Source organism: Lygodium microphyllum, unplaced genomic scaffold (assembly GCF_053477565.2).
Source record: "Lygodium microphyllum isolate KBCC unplaced genomic scaffold, Lygodium_microphyllum_v1.1.10 scaffold_31, whole genome shotgun sequence".
Classification (NCBI taxonomy): domain Eukaryota; kingdom Viridiplantae; phylum Streptophyta; class Polypodiopsida; order Schizaeales; family Lygodiaceae; genus Lygodium; species Lygodium microphyllum.
Genome location: NW_028229514.1, coordinates 2,849,090 through 2,875,448, shown reverse-complemented (window position 1 = coordinate 2,875,448; position 26,359 = coordinate 2,849,090).

The following is a 26,359-nucleotide window of genomic DNA, read 5'->3' as shown; positions in this document are numbered from 1 at the left end:
CCAAAAAACTCTCAAATACTTCCATTAACAACCATACATCACTCTAAATCCATCAAAAATCAATCATTGAGTCCTCAAAAACAATAAAAATAGTCAAAATTTCAATCTTTTTCCACTCTCAACATGGTCATGCCCTTTGGCTTGACTAATGCACCAACCACGTTTCAGAGCCTCATGAACAAAATACTTCGGCCTTACTTATTCAAATTTGTATTGGTATTTTTCAATGACATCCTCATTTATAGTCACTCAAAGGAAGCTCACCTTATGCACATGAGGTAGATATTTGATATACTTAGACAACATAGACTCTTTGCTAAGGAGATAAAGTGTTCATTCATGCATACTGAGATTGAGTAATTGGGACACATTGTTAGTGAGGCAGGCATTAGAGCTGACCCAAAGAAAGTGCAATGTGTCAGAGATTGGCCCACGCCTACAAATACTACCTCTTTGAGAGGATTCTTGGGTCTCTCCTCATTTTACTGGAGATTCATTCGGCACTATGCCAGTATTGCAGCCCCTCTCACTGATAGGCTGAAGAAAGAAGTATTTTTCCAGGATGCATTGGCAGATAGAAGCTTTAATCAGCTGAAAGATTTGCTTAATTCAGTCCCTATCTTGATATGCCCTGATTTTTCTAAGGAATTCACCATTCAGTGTGATGCTAGTGGGAGAGCAATTGGTGCAGTCTTGCTGCAAGAACATGGGTTCATAGCTTTTGAGAGCCAAAGCTAGATGAAAATGAGAGGGTTATAAATGTCTATGATGAGGAAATGCTGGCCATCCTTTATGCCATCAAGAAATGGAATCATTATTTGTATGGAAGCTGGTTTAGAGTGAAAAGCAACCATAGCATACTCAAGTACTTCTTGTCTCAGTCAAATCTGACTTCGAAGCAGAGGAGATGGGTGGCTACCTTACAAAACTATGACTTTGACATCACCCACACTCGTGGGAAGGACAATGTAGTAGCTGATTCCCTGTCTAGGATGTGGACATGTAAAGTTTCTACTATTATAGAGTTACACAGTGATTGGATACATGAGCTTCAAGAGGCTTACCTATTAGACGATGATTTCAGCAATGTATTTTAGAAATTACAACAAGGACAATGTGTGGAAAACTCTTCGTATGAGCTGAAAAATGGGCTTTTATGGTATAATGGCCGAATTGCCATCCCTCATGCTTCCCCGTTCAAGCATAAAATCATGCAAGAGATGCATTCAGCCCCTATAACTGGTATAATGGCCAAATTGCCATCCCTCATGCTTCTCCATTCAAGCATAAAATCATGCAAGAGATGCATTCAGGCCCTATAGGTGGTCATTTGGGAGTATTTAAGACCTATGGCAAAATTGTCAAAAGCTTTTATTGGAAGGGCCTTTGGAGAGATGTGAAAGAGTTTGTCTTGGCCTGCATGCCTTGCCAGCAAAATAAGGACAGCGCCTTAAAACCAGCTGGTTTACTTCATCCATTTCCTATGCCTAAAGGCAAGTGGATACACATTACTATGGACTTCATTATCGGCCTACCGGTGACCAAGAAAGGTTGGGACGGTATCTATGTAGTTGTGGACAGACTCACAAAGGCAGCCCATTTCATTCCCACAAAGACTCAGTATAATGCTTCTCAGCCAATTCATGGAATATGTTTTCAAATTACATGGCTTATCATAGGTCATTGTGCATGACCGAGATGCTAAGTTTATGAGTAAATTTTGGCGGGCAGTTTTTAGCTCTATAGGCACTCAGTTAGCCCCTTCCACTGCTTACCATCCACAGATAGATGGTTAGATAGAAATGGTTAACAAACGGCTGGAAACTTACTTGAGGCATTTCTGTCATGATGTGCAACATGCTTGGGACTCATGGTTGCATTTGGATGAGTTTGCCTATAATAACTCTACACATGCTAGCATTGGAGTTTCACCTTTTGAGGACCTATATTGCTACAAGGTGCCCCTTCCTGTGGTTATCTTCAATCATAAAATAAATTCACAAAGCAAGGAAGAATTGGATAGAATGCAGGCCTTACTTCAGCAGTGTAAAGCTAACTTGAAGAGAGCTCAAGATCAAATGAAGCTTTATATTGATGACAAAAGACGGGATGTGGAGTTCCAAGAAGGGGATCTGGTGCTCTTGAAAGTGCCTAAGTGTAGATATGCCTCCCTTAAAGATGGGTCCAGCAATAAGTTGGCACATAGGTTCTATGTACCATATTGGATTATCAATAGAGTGGGAGAGTTGGCATATCGGTTGGCATTACCCCCATCTACGAAGATCCATAATGTCTTCCGTGTGAGTCAGTTGAAGACCTTCATTGGCTCAGCAGTGGGCTATGTTGAGAAACTCCCACCGATGGATAAAGAAGGCATCATTCAATATATACCCAAAAAGGTCATAGGACAAAGGGAAAAGAGGCTTTGATCTCACTTGATCATGGAATACTGATGCCAGGAGGCATATTCCACGGTGGATTCCGTGCCACGGTGGATTCCGTGAGGTTTTACAGTGGATTCCGTAAACTTAGATGACCGGGGCTCATACACAAAGTGGATTCTTTGTGCGAGAAGTTGATGGGGACGCCTGTCCTTTTCGGGCGTTTCATTAATTTAGTGTGTACATGGGTGATTCCATAGCGGGTGATTCCGCAAAATGCATATTAAATTAATGAATGTTTATGAGTTTAGAGTGCGCACTCGTAATAAATTAAGGTTAGGATTTATTTCTAACCAGTTGATTTATTTATGTAGCTGAAGACTGCTAGGTATTCACTTTTGTCGGTTTAATTGTATTATTTTACTAACGATTGTGAATGCTTCAGTTGATGTGTAGAGATAGCAGCAGTGGCGGAGGAAAGCATTGGAGTCTAGTGAGTATTCGACCTTTGGATTATATTTTGATAGGCGCCACGCCTATATTTTGTTATGTCTATCGAGACATTGATTATTGATTATTATTTTGTATGCGCCTATGCACACGGATATGTTATTTCTATTTTAGACATTGAGATTGGGCGTACCAGACTCTATGGGCACCGTCCATTAGCTTTATTTTCCTATTTTTGTAGAAAGCAGACTCAAAAGCTAAAAGCTTGTCATATTTTTGTAAATTGGGCTATTATTGAGCATGAAGATGGAAATATACATAAAATACATGCTTTATGAAGCGCTCACACAAGGCATGGGGGGAGATTGAACCCAATTTGTCTCTTGCTTCTTGTCGTGCATACTTTTACATGGTTTTTTGTGCAAAAAGGTAGAGTTCATTGTTCTTGGGGACCTTCCGGGATTCACTACGTGAGCATTCTGCGTCCGATCTGCGCACTAGTGGTATCAGAGTGGAGCAGAGATCAAGAGCTTCCAATCGCTACCAATCTCGGGCGAAGGCGGAGCTCCAGGAACAAGCGGGCTCTACAGTCAATCTCGTCGCGAACCGTCGATACAAGCAGACTTCTGGCGATCAAGAACCCCTGTTTCTACTGTCAGATCGCGAAGGACCAGGCTCTGTAGGCGGATGACCACGCATCCATCTCCTTCATCAAGTCGTGAAGAAACAGTGAGAAAATTTCATATCTCTTTTCTCTCTCAAGTTTAAGCTTGACTTAAGCTTTAGAAGAAAGCTTAACCACTTCAGAAATTCATCACGAGGTGTATGAGGGGGCCCGAAAATTCTGCGACGGCCTGAAACGCCTACCCACGTGCTAATCTACTGCACCTTTTTTTCCACCATTACCCCTTTTCTTTATTAACCTTAAGCTATTAAGCTTAAGTCATCAGGTTACTCTCAAGTCAGACAAGGCAAACAAGTCCACAAACTTCAGGTCCTGCACCTCTGAAGTTAAGTTCTGCATGTCGACAGTAATCAAGTTCTGCAAGTTCCCTAAGTTTTGCAAGTCTGCAACTCTGCAAGTCGGCTAAGTCTGCAACTCTGCAAGTCACACTAGTCAACTGGAGTCAGAACTGACTAGTGCTTAAAACTCTTAGAAGACTTGTTCCTATGCAAAAACTCTAAACTGGAAAGTTGTTTGTGGCAAGGTGTTCTACCTATCTACAAGTTCGTTGAAGTACTTTCAGCAAACGAAGACGGAAATATTGCAGATTATCTGAAAATTGAGAAAGAAATACCAAAAAATACATAGCCTTGTAACCCCGAATTTGAGCTACGCTCATCCCCCTAACCTGATTTTGAGTGAGAAAGGTTTATTGAGTTTTACAGGATGACTACCCCACATATGGATGATCCTATGGCTGAAGACGACTTACCTGAGCCTACCATGGAACAAAAGCTGAATCTAATCATGCTACAACTGGAAGAAGAGCGAAGGGCTAGGCAAGCATTGCAAGCGCAATTGACAAAACTACAAAGAGCGTCTACCGACAAAGAAGAACCTCAAGCTGAAGATTTGATTCGCCGTACCATCGACGCCACTCTTGAAGCACAAACCATTCGCAAGGAATCCAAGATAAGTAAACAAAGTTTCAAATTTCGCACTTTCAATGGCATACGAGAAGGAAAGACTGTTTTATCATTCATTAGCCAGTTTGATGACTATTTCCATGAGGAAACCTATCCAGAAAAAGATAAAATCAAGTGTGTTACTAATCATCTGATAGACAGAGCATCACTATGGTGGACTGCAGTATGCAAGAGCATAGAATGTCCTGCTACTTGGGAAGATTTCAAGAAGAAGTTCGTGCAGAATTTCCTTCCATCGCAATTTCATGAGAAGGCTATCAAGCAATGGGATTTACTTCAACAACGGGATCGTGAGCCTATTCCACAGTATACAGAGCGTTTTTGGAATGCACTTCTACAGCTACGCATGCTTGAAGACGTACGAGAGACGACACATAAGCGGAAGTATATGTCTGGACTTCTTGGACATTACTACGCTGAAGTGAACATGTTCAAGCCTGCTACCCTTGAAGACGCCATCTCACTAGCTCACGACACTGAAGATAAGTTACGCGGAAGAGACAGACGACCACTGCAATTCCAACACAATGGTAATTATGGATCTAAACAATTCAATTCTAATTTTAGAAGGTTTAATCCAGGTCGATTCTCATCACCATCTTTCCGCAAGAATTGGGCTAAACCACGTGCATTACCATCCACTGTCAATCCAAATCCAAAGCCTATTCCACAAGCAAATCCAAATGTACCCAGACTTCCAGCCATTGCAAATAATGTAACCAAAGCCAAGCCAATAGTATGCTATAAGTGTCACCAGCCAGGGCATCTCGCAGCAAATTGTCATTCAAAGAAGCCTCCAGCACATATCAACTATCTTGGAGCCATGGACGAAGACGAGCATGAGGATATGCCGGATTTCACTGAAGATGAGGATGATACTACTACTACTTCCGACACTTTACCAGGTATGCCTACTCCACATTCATTGTTGACTATGAAATGTATGGTGCATGGAAAGGAAAGAACTATTTTGCATGATGACGGTAGTACTCACGACTTTATTTCAGCAAAATTGGTAAAGGAATTGAAATTACATACTGTACCTACGCATTATCGCATAAAAGCTGCATTTTTAGGCACTAGGTACAATGGCACATAAGAAGTACAAGATTTAGAGATTCAAATTGGTTCATATATTGAAAGAAGAAATTTCTTAGTTGTCCCATTACAGTCAAGCGATATTATTTTAGGAATGCCTTGGAGACACCAGCATAATCCAAATATAGATTATTCCACGCACACAATGAATATTAATTTTCAAGGAAAATCTATTACATTATATGGTATGCATGCATCTAATATTTTTCCACTGCTTTCGCATACTCAAGCAAAACGTGCACTACGCAAGAATACTAAATCATATCTCATTTGGGTGAATGAATTGCACGCAAAGGAAAATCATATGCACCCTAGGCATAAGGAATTTCTTGCATATTTTAAGGAATGTTTTGCAGAAGACCTACCACCATGTTTACCACCTTCACGTCCAGAAGACCATAAGATTGATTTAATTCCTGGCACCCAACCACCTTGCAAAATAGGCACAATCAAATAGAGCAAAAAGAAATCCAGAGTCAAGTTGAAGAATTACTAAATAAAGGCTTAATTCGACCTAGCAGTTCTCCATTCGGTGCACCTGTACTCTTAGTCAAGAAAAAGAATAATACCTATCGTATGTGTATTGATTACCGAGCATTAAATAAGATCACTGTCAAGAATAGGTATCCTATACCTAGAGTTGATGACCTTATGGACAAACTGCAAGGATCTTCTATATTTAGTAAAATTGACCTTAAGTCTGGATATCATCAGGTGAGGCTAGATAGATCCGATATATTTAAGACTGCATTTAGAACACAGTTTGGCCATTACGAATTCTTAGTCATGCCATTCGGATTAACTAATGCACCTGCTACTTTCAGTAGAATGATGAACCGTATCTTTCTGAAATATCAATATTGTGTGATTGTTTTCTTTGATGATATTTTGGTGTTTAGTCAAAGTGAAAAAGAGCATTATGAGCATTTATCATTAGTTTTTCAATTACTGAAAGAAAATCAATTGTTTGCAAATCCTGAAAAGAGTGAATTCTTTAAGACAGAAATAGAATATTTAGATCATATTGTATCAAAACAAGGAATTAAAGTTGATCCTAAGAAAATTGATGCAATATTGCATTGGCCTGTTCCTAAAAATGTACATGAATTACGCTCATTCCTTGGTCTTGCTAGTTTCTATAGGAAGTTTGTACGTAATTTCTCATTACTTGCTTTACCATTAACCAAACTTCTTAAGAAAGGAATTGTTTATCAATGGACTGAAACTCAGCAGAAATCTTTAGACTTACTGAAACGTGCATTAACTAATGCCCCAGTTCTACAATTGCCTGACTTTAATAGACCATTCTTTCTAGTTGTGATCGATGCTAGCGGATCAGGAATAGGAGCCGTACTAATGCAAGACAATCATCCAATAGCATATTCTAGTTCTAAGCTGAAACCCTCTGAGCTCAAATATTCCACTTATGACAAAGAACTATTACCAGTTGTACAAGCATTAAAACAGTGGAAGCACTATTTAATGGGTTCAGAATTCATGATAAAGACCGACCAGCAAAGCATTAGACATCTACTTAGCCAACCCCAAATTTTTTATCGTCATATCAAATGGGCTTCCTTCATTCAAAGTTTTCATCCTATCATTCAATACCAACCTGGAAAAGAAAATGTAGTTGCTGATGCATTGAGTAGAAGACCTGCAATTCATAATATTTCTATCATATCTTTTGATTCTTTGATTGCTATGAAAGATACATATCACCAGGATATTACTTTTCATTCTGATTGGCAAAAATTAGTTCAAAATAATTTCATTCATGTTGATTCATTGTCATATAATGATGGATTTATGTTTTTTGAAAAGAGACTGTGTGTTACTATTCCATTCCGATCTTTTGTTTTGAATGAAATTCATTGTCCCCCATATCAAGGTCATAGAGGTATCATATCTACATTACGCATGTTAACTGAAGATTTTTATTGGCCGCATATGGATGCAGATGTATCTAATTTCGTTTCTGAATGTTTGATTTGTCAAAGAATAAAGAGACATCATGGTAAACAGTATGGATTACTAATGCCTTTGTCTATTCCATCTAAACCTTGGGAACATATTTCTATGGATTTCATTACTGGTTTACCAAATACTAAATCTAACCATGACATGATTTGGACAGTTGTAGATAGATTTAGTAAGCAAGCATATTTCATTGCATGTAAGAAAACTTTAACAGCATCACAAGCAGCACAGTTATTTTTGAAAACTGTTTTTACTAACCATGGATTGCCAAAAGTGATTATTTCCGATCGAGATTTTAGATTTTGTAACAATTTTTGGATTACACTGTTTGCAAATCTAGGCACAAAGATTGATTTCTCATCTGCATTTCATCCAAAAACAAATGGACAAACAGAAGCCACAAATAGCACCATTCTAGATCTTTTACGTGCATATACTATCTCTAAACCTCAGACATGGGACACTCATTTGCATTTATTACAGTTTGCATGCAACAATACACCGCACACATCTACAAAGAAAGCACCTTTTGAAGTCATTTATGGATATAGATTATCTACACCTGTTGCATCTTTGTCTAATAGAATTCAGAGTGCTGATGATATTGCTAGTATGCATAACAGTATTTTTTATGAGGTTAAGGATATGATTGCTAAAGCCCAACAATCATATACCAAACAAGCCAACAAGAAAAGACAAGCCATGAATTTCAAAGTTGATGATTATGTTTGGCTTAGAATAGAAAAGCATAGACTACAAAGTGTAGATAGACATCCAGTTGTCAAATTAGCTCCTAGATTCTATGGACCATTTAGAATCATTCATAAGATTAATGATAATGCATTCAAGTTAGAATTGCCATCTCATTGGAAAATTTATAATACATTTCACATTAGTTTATTGAGACCATTTAGAGGCCAATTACCTATCCACCCTGTTTATGAAAACCCACCTTTATTAGAAGAAGAGACTGAAATACTTGAACCAAAAGCCATCATAGACACTGACTACATGACCACTAGAACTGGCCGCATGTATTCTAGATATCTAGTAAAATTTAAGAATCATCCTGTAGAGGAAGCAGAATGGATGCACGCTAGAGACTTAAATGCTTTCCCCACTCTGTTAGCTCCACATTGAGCTAATAGCAATTGAGGTCAATTGCTATCCCACACCGGGGGTATGATGCCAGGAGGCATATTCCACGATGGATTCCGTGCCATGGTTGATTCCGTGAGGTTTTACGGTGGATTCCGTAAACTTAGATGACCGGGGCTCATACACAAAGTGGATTCTTTGTGCGAGAAGTTGATGGGGACGCCTGTCATTTTCAGGCGTTTCATTAATTTAGTGTGTACATGGGTGATTCCATAGCGGGTGATTCCACAAAATGCATATTAAATTAATAAACGTTTATGAGTTTAGAGTGCGCACTTTATTTTCCTATTTTTGTAGAAAGCAAACTCAAAAGCTAAAAGCTTGTCATATTTTTGTAAATTGGGCTATTATTGAGCATGAAGATGGAAATATACATAAAATACATGCTTTGTGAAGCGCTCACACAAGGCATGGGGGGAGATTGAACCCAATTTGTCTCTTGCTTCTTGTCGTGCATGCTTTTACATGGTTTTTTGTGCAAAAAGGTAGAGTTCATTGTTCTTGGGGACCTTCGGGGATTCACTACGTGAGCATTCTGCGTCCGATCTGCGCACCAAATACTTGATTAAATAGCAAGATTTACCACTCGAGGAAGCTTCTTGGAGGCCAACTTCAGTTTTGGAAGAGTTCCCATACCTTTTAGAAGTAGATTTGGCTGAAATCTAGCTAACTATGGCCCTGTTTTCTCCCAGACTGACTCGAGACATCACTCTGTTTTTTTTAAAAAAAATATTTTGTACTATGGATAGCAATACACACCATACATGGCCTGAAAGTACTTCTTGAGAGCTCTGTTTTGATGTATAGCATACCCCATTCAAAGCCTCCCACAGAAAGTTATGACAGATTCACTACAACAGGGTCTTGTAGTAGACAACTTGATGTCCACTATCTACAACCCGCATTTGCTCCAGATATTTGGGTCAAAACTCATGTTTATAACCCCCAATAAGGCCCATGTATCGTATATACCCCAGGACCTATCATACACAATAATACCTCTTCATTCATCAGTATACCCTTGTAATAATGCAGCACAGTAGTACTCTGATCGGCCCCTCCCAGTTACCACACGTGCCCAAATTGTTTTTTAGGGAAAAAAACTTTGGGTGGGGATGGAATGTAAGAGAGGGGGACTTAATAACGGGGAAATAATAGCTATACTGGTTGGTATATAAGGTGAGAGAGAATTAACTTTTCATTCTCAGATAATTCATACAAGTCTTCTTTCTCCTTCACCTTGCTCTCCAAGCTTCCATGTCTTCTCTCTCTCTCTTCCTGTATTTCTCTATCCATTTCTAGTATTTCTCTCTCCTTGTACCTGTTTTTCTCTCTCTTCTACTCTTCTTCTTCTTCTCTGTAGTCTTCTCTCTTCTTTCTCTCTCCCAGTCCCTCTCCTTGACGGTAATGGGAGAGTGTTTTATACCCATGGATAATGGCAAATGTGGCTTTATTCATATGGTAGTCAAAGTGTTTAAATGATCATGTGCTCTTATTCTAATGTATAGCAGAAGTAGAGGTGCTATTAAACCGTCATCCTTGATGTCAATCAGAAGCAAAAATTTAAATGCTTTTAATAAGCCTGATTAGAGGCAACAATGATGAATTGGCATGTTATGATGGAGCTCCAAGAGAGGAACACCAAGGAAAAGGGGTTTCCACTACAAGAAAATCTATCTTGTAACATTAACAAGATTTTCTTTCATTCTTTAGAGAACCCCAACAAGCAAAAGAACACCACTACCAAGAGATCTTCACACAGGATCATAGAAACAATTCTCCCATGGTTTTATCTTCAACAAAATTCATCATTTTCTCCATATCCTTCAAACAAATCATCAACCAACAAAGAGAACACAAAAGAAAGACCACTTTGAATGGACATAACCACTAAAATTCATCTTCATTGTCTTCATAGTTTTCTCTCATAGTCTCTCATAGATAGATACATTGTTTTGCATAGAATTGGCTATCTCTGACTCTCTCTTTCTCTCTCAATCAATAATACATCATCTTCTCACTACAATACTCAATAATCACTCATTATAATCCTTCTTTGGTCGTGGATGCCCCTTCCAAGAGGTGTGTCTAATTATATAAAAGGTCACCAAAGCCACTATAACAACTCTTCATAGCTCACTACTGTCACTTCACTCTAGTCTTCTCTTGAGTCTTCAGCAATTACTTATTCCACTTCCTTGAGCTCTTTTGAGCTTGCATTCACCTCTTTCCAAGGCTAGAAAAATTTTCCAAAAGCACACATAAATTCCAGAGAACACTTACAAAAGATCTACAGAACATAATAGAATAGGAATAGAGCAAGAACATAGGCTCTACAGAAGCTGAACAGAGGGTTACAGAAGGTCAACAGAAAATATCAAAATCTCATAACTCATACTAAAACCATTCCAAACTAACAAAAACTATCCAATGAGATTTCAAAATATCTCAACCTTCATCAATCATCAATCCATGCTTCATACAGAAGAAAATTAGAACAAAACAATAGCTAAATAGAAGGTATCAGAACCTCATCAAAACCTATAACAACATCACAGAACCTCATATTTCTACTAAAAATCATCATGAGATTCCAAAACATAATCAATATCATCCAAAACACTCTCAAACACTTTCAAAAATAACTAATCATAATTCAAAATCCATCAAAATCAACCTTTTAGGCCTAAAAAATAATAAAAATCAACCAAAAAACTAGTCATTTCAGCATTCAACATATCCCCACACTTAATATGGAAGCGCCCTTGTGACCTAAGAAAGAGGTAAAACAAGTTCATTAAGAGCTCAACTCGATATTCTTTTGTATCTTCAATAATCCACCCAACCACGATCCCAACTTATCACTTGTAACTAAGAAACAACACAACTAAAGAAAAACACCATTATCTAGTAACACATCTTATAAACAATACAAAGTCATGAAAAATTTGTAAAGGATATAACTCGAAGAAGTTATTATATATAAATTCTCTACATCACGTGTGTTTAAGGCTTATTTATAAATATCCTTAGCTGTGAGTTTTTCTTGAATAAAACATAACCCTTTTCTATTCAATTTGTAAATAACACCTTTATATTACACCCTTTTGTATGTAAAAAATGTATAAAAATGGTATTTTAAAAACACATTTTTTTGAACCCACGTGATGCACACATATATTCATGAGTAACTTACCCGAGGAATATAAAAGGTTCTTTAACTTTGCATCGTAGGCTTTCCATCCACAATCACCATCACTATCGATAGTCGAAAGAGAGCTCTCAAACAAATCCAATATTCAACCACCACGAACTCATGACATAAAAATTAACACAACACAAACACAAAACAACCATCTCAATGGCACCTCAAAATAAAAGATATATCATTAAGAAGCATAGAAGATACATGCCGGGGTAGTAGTGAAGATTATCTCTCTTGAAAGCTTGATGATTAGGAAAATGATCCATGGATAAGGATTCATTTACAAAATATTTTGGAGGATTTTGAAAGAATTGAAGGCAACATATTCTTTCTAACAAAACAAGCTATCTATTAGGCAGACAAAGGGCATGGAAATATAAGATATCCAATTTTTGGGAATCAATGTTCACATTGACATTCATAGATAACTTTGGAATGGCCTTTTGATCATTATGGGAATGCCTAGTATGCATATATGCTAGGTACTAAGCAAAGTTTTGGCTGTCAATCTCATTGAAGGATCTCAAGATTGTAAATATTGTTCAGAAAAATTGGAGCCCCAAGAGGGATGCGAAGGAAAAGAGGTTTCTACTGCAAGAAAATATATCTTGTAACATCAACAAGCTTTTGTTTCATTCTTTAGAGAGCCACAACAAGGAAAAGAACAAATCTTCACGCAGCATCATAGTAGATATCTCCCACAGATTTGATATAAAAAATCATAATCTTCATAGTACTCATAAATAGAATAAGAAACACAAAATAACATACCACTTTTGAATGGAAATAATCACATAGTATTCATTTTCATTGTCTTCATAGTTTTTTCTTTCAATCTCTTATAGATAGATATATTGTTTTGATAGAATTGGCTATCTCTAACTCTCTCTCTCTCTCCCTCTATCAATAATACATCATGTTCTCACTACAATACTCAATAATCAATCTCTATAATCCTTCTTAGGTCGTGGATGCTCCTCCCAAGAGGCATGGGAGGTATGAAAGGGCACCAGAGCCACTACAATGTCTCTTCATAGCTCACTACTCTCACTTCACTTCAGTCTTCAGCAGCTACATCTTCCACTTCCTTCAGCTCTTTTGAACTTATATTCATATCTTCCCAAGGCTAGAAAACTTTCCCAAAGTACAACCATACATTCCACATAACACTTATAGAAGATCTACAAAGGATTTACAGAACAGAACTAGAGCAGAAACAAAGGCTCTACAGAGGGTTACAGAAGGTCAATAGAGAACATTAGAACCTCATAACTCATACTAAAACCATCCCAAACTATCAAAAACTATTCAATAGGCTTTCAAAAGACGTCAACCTTCATCAATCATCAATCCATGCTTCATACAGAAGAAAAGCAGAACAAAGCAAAAGCTAAACATAAGGTATTAGAACTAATCAGAACCTATTAGAACATCACACAACCTCATATTTCTATTAAAAAATCATCATGAGCTTCCAAAAATAATCATTATTATCCAAAAACACTTTCAAACACTTTCAAAACAACAAAAAATCACTCAAAATCCATAAAAAATCAACAATTCAGTCTTCAAAAACAACAAAAATAAACCAAAAAATCTAGTCATTTCAACATTGAACATATCCCCACACTTAGAAAGGAAGCGTCCTCACGACCTAAAGAAAAGACGAATATAAGGTTAGTAAAGAGCTCAATTTGATCTTCTTTAGTATCTTCAATAATCACCAAACCAAGACCCCAACAAGTAACCTATATATCTTATAAGACTACAAAAAAAGGAAAACACCCTTTTGGATATTATGTCCATTTTTAAAAAAATTGATAGCAACACAAACTTATAAAGGATATAAGAGTTTTCTTTAAATCAGCATAATCTTCTCCTAGCTTTGAATCCAATATCGTCTTCATCAATCCAGCTTCAACTTCAAATCCATTCAACAAAGATAAAAAATAGACATATACCACAACTCACCACTTACATAAACAATATCTAAATGGCATCTCTTTAGAAGGAAAAAGGTAGATATATGTATTCTTATTCAACATCAAAGTTATAAAGAAAATGGATCAATGAAGATGATTCCTTTTAAAGGATTGATGATTTTTAAACCTTTCTAGGGATAAAGATTCATCCACAAAGGTTTTTGGAGGATTTTGCAAGAATTGTAAACAACACATTCTCTCTAGTAGAATAGCAAATCTACTTGGCAAACACAAAGCATGAAAGTAAAGCACATCCACTTGATGGGTATCCACATCTATATTGACATCCAAACATAACTTTGGCACTTGCTTTTGATCACCATGAGAGTGACGGTGCTTAAAGGCTAGATACCATGAAAAATGAGTAGTCACTCTCACTGATGGATCTAAAGATTAAGAATGAAGCTGAGCAAAATGTAAATAGTTGTGAAAGACTTGATTTGGAGTTTTTCATTCTCCTGGAATCACACGCTAGCTAATTTGGGGTCCCGGCACTCTAGCTTCTTCTTCTCAGGATTGTCTGATCAAAACCTTCATATTCTATAACCAACTGACGGGGAGTGTGAATACAAGATGAAAGAGACTGGAATGGAAAAAGGGATAAAGGATGAAGAGAGAGATAAGCAAAATCGTAAAAAGAAGAATAAGATAAGGTAGGGGAATTCGACAATTTAGTAGTATTAGAAAGGAAGGGAGTAAGGAAATGTGGTGGAAATGTGGAGAGGAAATGAAAAGATAGGGGAGGACAAGGAAGAAGGGGAGAAAATACCCGATCGATGATAAAAGGACATTGTGTAAAAATAGGAATATGGGGTGCATCTTTAGGTTGAAATAGAAGGGGTAGAATAACATGTGGGGTATTTTGGAAAAGAGAGAGATAAGTGTCATACCTATAAGCCATTTATTGATAGTAAGTCAAGGATGGAACATCACTAAAGCAGAACATCTAGCATAGGCTTCAAAAATTGAAGGATCAAAAGGAGATTGCTTGGAAAGATAGGATATCGGATCCACCCTCAGTTGGTTGACATTATGCACATGAGACAAAGCCTTTAACTGTCTTTGATTTAAGATCATAGAAGCTAGCATAAGATGCCAAGAATCCTCTAGATAGTTAGCTACTCTAGAAGAATATTTTTGAAACATTTCATCAAACTGAAGCTCTAAATGATGTACATAGAGTACTGCTTGCAAGACTACATATGCAACATACCAAGAGATGTCTTCATCATCTAGAAGTAACAAGTCACCTCTAAGGTACATATAGGACATCAACATAAAATCTGGGACTACCGAATCCTCTAACACCATCTTAACCACTTCAGACAATATATCTCTAGACCAGAGTTGACTCCAACCATCCTCTGGAGGAGATAAATCCATGTGTGAAAGTTTAACATAAAAGGTTAACTTTTGTTTGCTGATAATGAACAAAGAAAGAGTAGGTGGGAGGAATAAACTCCATAAACTACTCAAAAGTAGTCCATAAAATATCCATTCTAGACTACAATCTCTCAACCTTGGCTTGAAATAAAGGACATAAAGTGGCATTCCGTTGAAGAATAGCCAAGTCGTCCTACTGAGACATAGAAGAAATCATGGGGACAGTAGGACTTGCCCTCTCGATGTGCCTTGAATAAATTGTTGCATGTGAGGTGGGCAGGGAGTTCACTTCCAGAGGTAGTAGAAACTAACATTGAAGGAATGATTGGTGAAATTTTATCTACTACACGCTTCAAGCACTTCTGTTGAATGACCAGTGGAGGAGGGGCATCAGTATCCTCTATAACAATGGGTTTGGAATCTTCTGAAGGTGGAGGAGGAAGGACTAGATCAGATGCAGGAGGAGGTAAAACACCCTTGTTAAGGCCTGAATATGTCAGAAAAGCATATAAATATGAACCAAAGGTCACATTCCCTCTAGTCACCTTGACAAAATGCTGGTCCATCTTCGTAAGAAGGCAATTGCTCCAGTCAATGGAAACCCCTTTTAAAACCATCTTGGAAGTGGTGAAGAGCTCATTGGACAAGTAGTGAGATGGTGTCTTGGCAAGCATGAACTTGTCTTGAAGAAATTGATAGACTAGCTTTCAAAAAGGATCAATGATCATTGAGAAAGACACTCTTGAAGTGTTAATCACCTTCTTGACATTGAGGACCTCCTTAGTCTGCTTCTGTAACAGCTTGAGGATGTCTTCATTGGAGAATAATTGTCTAGCTGTGACAAAGGGTTCCCCTTTGTAGGGAAGGGACAAAGCCTTTCCTAATCCTCTAAGTGTCAGGACCATGGAAGTACCACGAACCAAGCCCGCTTTATTATATGACGTGAGAAACTCATCACAAAGGGCTGGATCATTTGGAATCAGAGGGAGAGAAGCAGCCACAAAAGATGCAAGGCCAGCTTTTGCAATAGGCTTAAAAGTCACTTGGGAAGAATAATCCCTACTGATCAATGGGACGTATTGAATAGGAGGAGGCATATGAGGTGCCATTCAAATTGTAAACACATAACACAACTCACAAACAAAAGAGATGTCTGCAAAACGAGCAGAGAAGATCAAAGAGAAGATATCAACCAAGGTTTTAAATGGGACTTGACCAACTATCCCCAAGCAAGGCACATCTTAGAAAAAATTTGACATGACCTCTAGACATATGCGACCAGAAGAATACACATGCACTCGAGACCCCGTATCAGGCAAATAAAATGAAAAATAACTTAGACCGTACTCTTAACTGTATAAATCAACCAAAGCAAGAACCACACACGTCATAACCAAAACACCATCGACCATCAATGACGAGAAAGACCATTATGAAGACTACACGTGCCCATCCCACGAAGCGTGTTTATTGAAAAAGGGGAATAAGAAAGTGCATTGAGGGAAATGATTTTAGTAAAGGGTTCGTTTTAATAAATTATTTTAATGTTTTTGAAGCACTTTTCTTCTTCAGTGCATGCATTTTTGTGACGGCTAGTTCATTTTTATTTAATTAAAAAGAATGTGTGTTTAGCACGGATGCATGTGCCATGGTGGCAATTAAGATTCATTTTAGGAATTAATATGTGAATTTTGGGGTAACAGAAAAATAAACGAGAAGGGAAAAAAAATTACTTGAGAGAGAGAGAGTGTGTGTGTGTGTGTGTGCAAAGATAAAGAATGCACGCGTATCAGTCCCACAATGCAAATGAATCTCAAGAGAGAAAAGCAAACAAATGAGAAAGATTTGAACATTTTACGCTTGTATAAAAAAACAAACCAACACCTCATTGATAATAATAATAATAATAATAATAATAAACATGTGGTCTTTGGTTAGATTTTTGACAAGACAATACTAGATTTTTCCAACATCTTTTATTTTATGTTTTGCATTTAACATGTTCAAAAAATATACCCAAAAATAAAAATTTGAACCTTGTATATAGTATGTTTAGTTTTTTTTTAAAAGATGAGAATTAAAGAAAAAGATGGATGGGATTTTTGAAATTTTTTTGAAATTTTTCTAATGTTGATGTATTTTTAAACAAAAATTTACCAATTTTTAATGGCTTTTAAATTAAATGTCAAGTGTTTGAATTTTTCACAATTTATTTGTGGAATTTCAGCTTTGAAAAATAATTCAAAAAGTATCTATTTTCTCAAAGAAAATTTAAGCTATTTTGAGAGATTTTTTAATGAACTTTTATTAAAATTTTAAATGTGTTTTTTAGGGGTTTTACAAATTTTAAATGAAAAATGGGATATCCGACTACGTGTGAACAATAGCTTGTACTCGAATGACACGGATCACTACACGGACAAGTCTAGACACGTGTCCTCACATGTGAATACGGATGCACGACTCTCGGGCTTCGACATGAACACATCCGTGAGGCGCTCGAACACCCTCACGAACACTCGCAAACAGGGTGGTGGAACAAGGTGGGGGGTGTGGACCCGTTGGTGCAGTTAGAGGGAGGTAGTGGCGTCAACGGGGTGGCGGAAGATTACTGCAAGAGAACGGGGGAAAAAGGGGCTCGAGGGGTGCAATGGGGGAACGGGGGCTCGAAGGGTGCAACGGGGGAATGGGGATCAAGGGAGGTTGTTTTTTTTTTTTGGTGGGGGGGGTGGACGTTGGCGGGCAAGGGGGAGTGGGGGTGGGTAGGAGGGGTGGGCGGGCAAGGCTAGTGGGCAAGGTTAATGGGGAGGGATCATGGGTAGGAGGGGCAGGCAAGTAGCGCTGGTTGGTAGGGTTAATGGGAAAGGGTGGGCGGGTTTGGGTAGGGGCAATGAAAGGGTGGGTGGGGTGGTGTATAGGAAGGTGTGACGATGGCAGCTCATGGCGGGACGAAGCAAGTGGAGAGCATCAACCGCGGTGAGGCAGCGGCAACAGGGGCAGCGGCGGCAGTAGCAAGGACAGCCGTGGGAGGTGGAGGGGCCAACACATCCATGGCCTGGAGGAAGGAAAAGGGAGTGGTGGCTGTGGAAAGGACAATGGAATGCGGAGGGGCCAGTGGCGTGGCTAGTAGAGGGCAGGCGTGGAGGAGGAAATGGCGATGGGAGGGAGGAAGGAGGCGAAGGCAGAGAAGGAGAGAGGTGGTGTTGAGGAGGAGATGGCGCAGATGGAGGAGGGAGGCAAAGGCAAGCAAAGGGGAGGAGGGAGGAGAGAATGAAGGAGGAGTGGAAACGAGAAGTGGAGGAGGAAGGGAGAAGGGAAAGGGGTGGAGGAGATGGGGAGGAGGAAGCGACAGCCAGGGGAGAAGAAGGGGAGGCGATGACGAAGGAGAAGTGGAGAAGGAATGGAGAAGGGAAAGGGGGGGAGGAGAAATAAAAAGGAGGAAGGAGGGAGATGGAGATGGTGGGGGAAGGGAAGGAGGGAAGAATAGGAGTAGGAAGAGAGGGGAGAGAGTGGGAAGGGTCGTAGAGAGAGAAAGAGAGGGAGAGAGAGAAGAGGAGAGAGAAGAAGGAGGAATGAGAGGGGAGGCAAAACCATTGGGGGGATAAAGTGGTTTTTTAATTTAAGAAAATGTAAAAAAATAAGAAAAAAAAATAAAAAATTAAAGCAAGGAAGGGTGCCCCCTTGTCCCACACATAAGCGCGGTGCAAGGTAAAACAATTTGCAATGGAGGGAAGAACGGGGGTTGGGACAGCGGCGCGGGGGGCAAGCTAACACAACATGACGCGACATCAGGAGGAAAAATCTAAAAAACCACAAGCACAAGGGACGCAAAAGGCACAACAAGCGTAAATTGGATGGAAAATTTCAAAAAACCCAAACCGTGCTTCGGAAATAAATGCGGGGAAAAGGAAAACTCGGTCGAAAGTTGAAGGGAAGGCAATGAAAAAGTGCTATGAGGTGTCCGAGAACAATTCAGGGTGTTCATATGGGAAAAACATAAAAATCGAGCTAAAAAACACATAGGAAAATTAATATCCAAAAATCTGATTGCCAAAATGAAGTGCAAAAAAAAGGAAAAATGTGGGATAAGTCATGCCAGTAGGTGTATCATGTCAGAACACAATGCTGACAAAGATAAGACCTATTCACACGGAAAAAGTCCAAAAATTGTACCAAAAAAGGGATTCGAAAATTAATAGAAAAAGATCCGGGCACTGGATTGAAGGGTGGTAAAAAGGAAGAATGGCGGGACAACGGTGTTCCATAGGACTAGCACGTTGGAATGCATTGCCAGGGGGGTTAGGGGACGTTCATATGGAAAAAACAAGAAAATGCAGCTCTAAAACTCCAAAATCTTTTAATAACAAAAAAATCCAAAGGTCAAAATAGGGAAAAGGGAAAAGGAAAAATAGGCAAGAAGGGTAGCGGGAAAGGCTATCCAGTTAGAATGGAATTTCGAGGAGAATAGGACAGATTCACATGGAAAAATGTCAAAAACGTACGCGAAAAATGTATGAAACCACACAAAAGTGAATAAAGGACAAACCATACATCAGAATGACACATGGGTAGTAAAAGGAAAAATGTCATATGGTAGGTCTAGAATAGGACTGTCATAGTAGAACAGTGTTCCGAAGCAATAAGGGTGTGTTCGCCTAAAAACACATCTAATTGGCGGGAATCACTTCAAAAATTAATAACCCAAAAACAGTAAGCCAAAACAAGGGGATGTAAAAAGGAAAAGTGGGTCGTGGGAAGGGACAAACATGGCTATAAAGTTGGATCAGGAGTGTAGTGAACGTAGGGGGCGATCCCATAGAAAAGGGAAAAAATAGCACAATAAAAGCAACCGCAAGGGAAACGGCCTTGACGATAGGGGGTACGAGGGTGGGTGCATGGGGAAGGAACCCCATCACGGTAGAAATATTATGTGGTAGACACAACACCTAATTGAGCACAAGTGCACGCGAAGAAAGAACACACACATATTGAGTAGAGGTAAATTAAGGATTGGATGGAATAAGTCAAGGAACTCACTCAAATAAACACCTCAAGGAATTCACTAGTAGGAGAAGATCCCAAGACATAGACAGATAGCAAAAGCATAGAGTAGGACCAAGGAAGCAACACTAGAGAAGTGGATCTGACCAACTTGTTTAACCTGATTGACAGCTTGGTGGAGCACAAGAATGCGATCATGTTAGAGGAAAGCTCAGACCGCAGGCCGAATGAGGAACTTGACTTAGGAGTTTTTCCAGATGCGATTCAGTATAGCTGGTAAGCAGCTATGATGTGCACACTCTGTTTGAGCATCGCGGCAAAACGGCAGAAGCCATCATAATAGACTTGGAAGAGGAACGGAAGCTAGTCCACAAGGCACTGCAAGGCATAGTGAAATACAACCAAGATTAGCATGCTAGGAACTTGAGGCAGGCTGCAAAATTGTATAAGGTAGAGCAGGTGTTGAACCTGGTGGGTGGGAATCAATCTGATCATGAGAGAGCCCTGGAAGGAGACTTGACATTGAGTGAGCTTATCATGAAGCGATTGCTCCACAACACAGTAGTGGAGCAGAGTGATGAAGTACTAGAAACATCATTGCTAATAGGATTAGGAACAAACCAATGCTCTAAGGGCCAGTCTAGAATCCTGATTGTTTCAAAGCAACTTGACAAGTACCAACCCCATGACGACCCATACAACTTTGTATAGCAATTTGAGCAAGTCTGAGAGGCCAACGGCCTCACCGACTTGACTCAACGTTCTCAAGCATTCGAACTTTGCTTAGGCAACAAGGGTAGGACTTGGTACATGAGTCTAGATGCTGTAGAACGAGTAGACTTTAACGGCCTCAAAAACCTCTTCATGAAGAGATTCTTTGAGCCCGGATACTCTGAGAATTTGCTAGTGAGACTGATACATATCAAGCAGAAAGAGAAAGAGGACATTCACGACTATGTCACCCACGTGAGGAGTCTCTTCAAGAGAATCCTTGTGGGTGAACGACCTACTGAGAGAGCGATGTCCACCGTATTTATTGGTGGAATACAGAGTGAGGAGCTGTATAAGTCCTTGGGAGGTAACTTGAGCTTGCAGCGAGACTCGATAGCTAGGATGTTTGAAGAGGCCATTCGAGTGGATGACTAGCTGAAAGAGCGGAGCTCTAGGAGCTCCAATTCAAAAGAGACCAACTTATGAAGTTCAGAGAGAGCGTCAGTCTCTAGTGAACGATCAAGTCCAACAACCCAGCACAAAGCAAAAGCCTCAGAGACAAACCAAGACTTGACTGAGGTAAAAATGGAGATATCCAAATTGCAGAATATGTTGAGATGACCAACACGTCTACATGTCCAATGCATGTACTGTGAGGAAAACCACTTGTTGATCGAGTGTCAAGACCCTAGGTCACGACCTTACGCTAATTGTTGTAGATTTGGTCATAATGTTGCACATTGCAGATTACCAAGAAGACTTCCGTACTCATAACCCTACGGCCAGCCATATCTAGCGAGCAGATCCCAAAAATTCTTCAGAAGGGGGGCCCCATTGGCTCTTCGTGTACCTAACAACATTAAATCGATTGTTCCTAGAATGGACGTAAACCCTATAGGTATATCAAGACCGTGTGGTTCCTATGTGACTCATGCACCAACTGAACCACCAGTCCACTACATGGAGGAGCCAAATGAGGAAGAGACTTACATATACCCATACATCTCGCACGACGACGAGGGCAACGCAGTCCTTATGGACTATCGACCAGTACTAGTGATGGTGTTAGAAAGAGGCCGAGGTAGAGGCCTAGGAGGGCAAATGTAGGATTCAATCATATGTTGGACTTGTGGTCATTTAGGGCACGTCTCATTAGGTTGTCTTAGAAGGGAGCAACCAAATAGAGATAAGGCAAACCTAAGGTGCCCAGAGTGCGGAATCACTCACCTCTTCATTGACTGTCCCAAGAGAAAACCATCCTCAAGTTCAGCCAACATGTCATTTGTCACATTGGGGTTGTTCGGCATCAAGAATCTCGATGGGGAGGTCCCACCTATCCCATTGCATGTCATGACCCAAGCATAGATGAAGCAGGCCAGCATATCGCTACTAGGTCTGAGTAACCTCTGAGCAACCTCGATGCAACCTCAATCGAGAGGAACAAGAGCCATAGACAGAGAAAGAAGAAACGTGAAGCTAGGGTCACGCTGAAAACCGAGACTGCCACTACTTTGCCTGTGGGAAAGAAGGTCACTGACGTGGAGGTAGAAACCTCAGCCCCTAAGACAGCCGAAAAGGGAAGTGCTAGGGTAGGAGAGTACTCGCATCCGAGGCGCCAAGTCGAGGCTATTGAGAAAGTGAAAGAATGGGTAAGAGAGGCTTAAGATCACCTAAAAGATGTTGAGCCCATCCTAGAGGACGAGATCAAAGATCTCTCCAGCATAAGCATGCCAATCTCACCTTCTCGACCGAAAGCAAGAGATGCAATTGTGCCGCAAGCAAAACTGCTTAGGCAAAGCCTCAACGCTATAGGCTAGCAAATCAGTCATGGCCATTGGTCAGGACAATCCGGAATAGGATAAAGACAAGCAGCCAATGACATCCTTACCATATTGGTGACCACCCCTTACCTGCCTTAGCTCTGGGTGACACAACTAGAAAGGGAATCGTAGACACAACAATGGGGGTTAGTGTACTGAGCCACACAGTGCTTTAGATGTGGGGAAACCTGCCTATGGAGACTGCCAGGTTTAATGTCACACTAGCAAATAATATGAAAGTAAAACCATTTGGGGTACTTAAAAACTGGTTGGTGAAGATCGTAGGTGTTCAGTACTCAGTCGACTTTATAGTCATGAAGGGAGTGGACTATGATATCCTATTAGGCGGACCCTAGATGCACAATACCAAAGTCATCGAAGATTGGGGTAATGGCTTAATCTTCATGGGCAATAGAATGGAAGTTGTGAGGGTAGAGATGGACACATGAAAAACCTCACCAGTCGACTTGGATGCCATATTCATTATGCTTAAGGGTAACGCTCAGGTCAAGAATTCCTATGAGCCATTGACCAAGCATATCCCATGCTCGGAGGATGAGCGAGACTGGATGCATGTCCTTACTATGATCGACGTGCCATTCTCAGATCATAAGGCATACGAGCAAGCCATCAAGGTAGTTGGAAGGACAAAAGACACACCCTCCATATCAATTTACATGATGGCAGAAAACCTTTGTGGGCGACCTAAGCCTATCACATTCCAAGTGCCAATTAACAAGAAGGAACTCCAAGAGATTTTGGAGTATTTGATTAGCACGCTAACTCGCAATCCGGTAGTAAACTTCAAGCCACTCCAAGATCTACTAGTTAAACTAAGCTGGCAATGGACTAGGATGCATGACTTAAACCTCATGTACAATTGGGCCCTAGTCTCTTACCAGAGACAAAGAGATGTGCCAAAACCTAGCAGAGGATGAGCAGTTAGACGAAGATGATTCCAAGGACAAGTACAAAGACTGTCATTCTTGTAGTGACGAAAGTAAGGGTGAGATAGACACGGTGGAATACAACATTGAGAGATAAGAAATAGAACAGATACAAGCAGACTCCAAGCCATAGAGAAAGAGTGTCTTAAGGATGGAACAAGGGATCATGCACATGGATTGTGACCATGTGTGATTCGAACATGCAATAGCCATAGATTTCAAACAAGCACGCCTAACCCAACCAGGTACGACACTACTTCTTAGAACAGAGTCACACTTTGAGCTACTACCATTAGGAGAAACCACCTCTTCTAGTGAAAACACCGAGTCGAAAGTGAGCTCAGATAGCAACGCGGAGATACCTAGACCATCCAAGAACATACGCACCAAGGGGAACCTACCCATCCACCTGAGGCGCAGAAGGTTGAAGGAAGATAGGGCGAAACAGCCTAGGGACGCACAATAGGAAGAGCAAAGGAAGCTACATGATCTCCCAAAAGATTTACGAAGTTCAAGAAGGGTGACATGGTAGTTATTCTATTGGGTACCAAACTCTAAGGGCAAATGAGTGAACCCATGGAGGGACCAGCCAATATCAAGAATGTGAACCTAGCACAAGAAGGGGAGACACCCCAACCGGTCTTAATTGCCGATGACTTGACTGAGGAAGAGGAGATAAGTCGTGTTGCTCTCTTGCAAGAGTATATAGACATATTCGCTTGGTCCCTGGAGGAGCTTAAGGGGGTGGATCCGAGCGTAGTGACTCATAATATACCCATGATGCCAAACACAACACCGGTCAAGCAGCCAGTGTACCCGATGAATCCAGAACACGCTCATGTAGTCAAAGAGAAGATTGAAAACTTCATGAAAGAAGGATTCATTTACAAAATCGAGCACACGGAATGGGTGTCGCCCATAGTCATGGTGATGAAGAAGAACGAAAAGATTAGAGTGTGTGTTAATTACAAGAAGGTAAGCACTGCCACTAGGAGAGACAACTACCCATTGCCTGCCATACACCGAGCACATGCTCGAAAGAGTGGCGGCAAAGAGGCCTATAGCTTCCTTACAGCTTCCTCGATGGCTTCTCTGGATACAATCACGTGCAAGTGCATCCTACCGATAGGCATAAGACTGTCTTTGCCACTGAGTGGGGTGTCTTTCCTTACATGGTCATGCCCTTCAGGTTGATGAATGCCCCAGCCACCTTTCAATGCCTCATGTGCACCATATTTAAAGACAAGCTTTCCAAGGAATTGGAGGTCTTTGTGGATGACTTGTGTGTTCACTCGACCTGGAGAGAACACTTAGGCAAACTTCAAGCAGTCTTTGAGCGGTGTCACCTATATCGTCTCTCCCTGAACCCCTTAAAGTGCCAGTTCTGGGTGAAACATGGATGCATCCTAGGGCATGTGGTGTCAAAGAACCACACTGCCAATGACTCCTCGAAAGTCACGGTTATTGTTGATCTTCTGCCCCCAATCAACTATAAAGGAGTTCAATGCTTCTTAGGCCATACGGGGTACTATCGACGGTTTTTGCTGAACTATGCATTGATTGCCAAACCAAAGCTGTTGATTGTTTTCAAATGGACTGAAGCATGTCAATGAGCATACGAGGAATTGAAAAGGCTCTTATTACTGCAGTGATCCTACGAGCCCCAGATTGGACCATTACCTTCCATGTACATATTGATGCTTCCAAATTCATTGTGGGGGCAATACTGTGCCAACCTGGCAAACACAACCTCGAATATCAAGTGAGCTTTGCTAGCAAACAACTCATTGAGACCAAATTGAACTACTCGATGACTGAGAGAGAAGTCTTAGCCATGGTATTTTCTATAAAGAAGTTTCGCCATTATCTTTTGGCTATGCCTTTTAGTTTCTTCGTGGACCATCAAGCCTTGCTGTATCTAGTGAACAAACCCAACACTACAGGATGCATAGCTCAATGGCTCCTTCTACTTTTAGAATTCGACTTCTCTGTGATTGTACGGAATGGAAAACATCACTACATGGCTGACCACATGCCATGCATTCCCATGGGAGAGGCCAATGGACAAGGCATTGCCGATGAATTGCCATACACCCATCTGTTCAACCTTTCCAGTGAAAGAGATTTATTCAAGGCTGATCTAACACCATACTGGGCATATGACATCTCCACATACTGGAGCACGGACTACCTGAGCGACCGATAGAAAAGGCCCGACTTAGGCAACTTATCCTCAAAATCCAACCCTATCAGTTGATAGTAGGCCAACTATATAGGTTAGGGCATGACAGGTTATTGCATTGATACATATGCGAGCATCAAATGCACGATGTGCTCATAGAGGCGCATAGCGGGATTGCTGGAGGACACTTTAGTGAAGACATGATAGCTTGCAAGGTGCTGTAGTCTCAACTATGGTGGCACATACTTTTTCACGACGTAGCACGATTTGTCAAGCATTGTGACGAGTGCTAGAGGACAAAGGTCTTGATTCACAAGGATCAAATGGAGTTAACCCCAATCATTACACAACAACCCTTTGAAAAGTGGGGAATCGACTTTGTAGGACCCATTAGTCCTATGGCGTAGTACT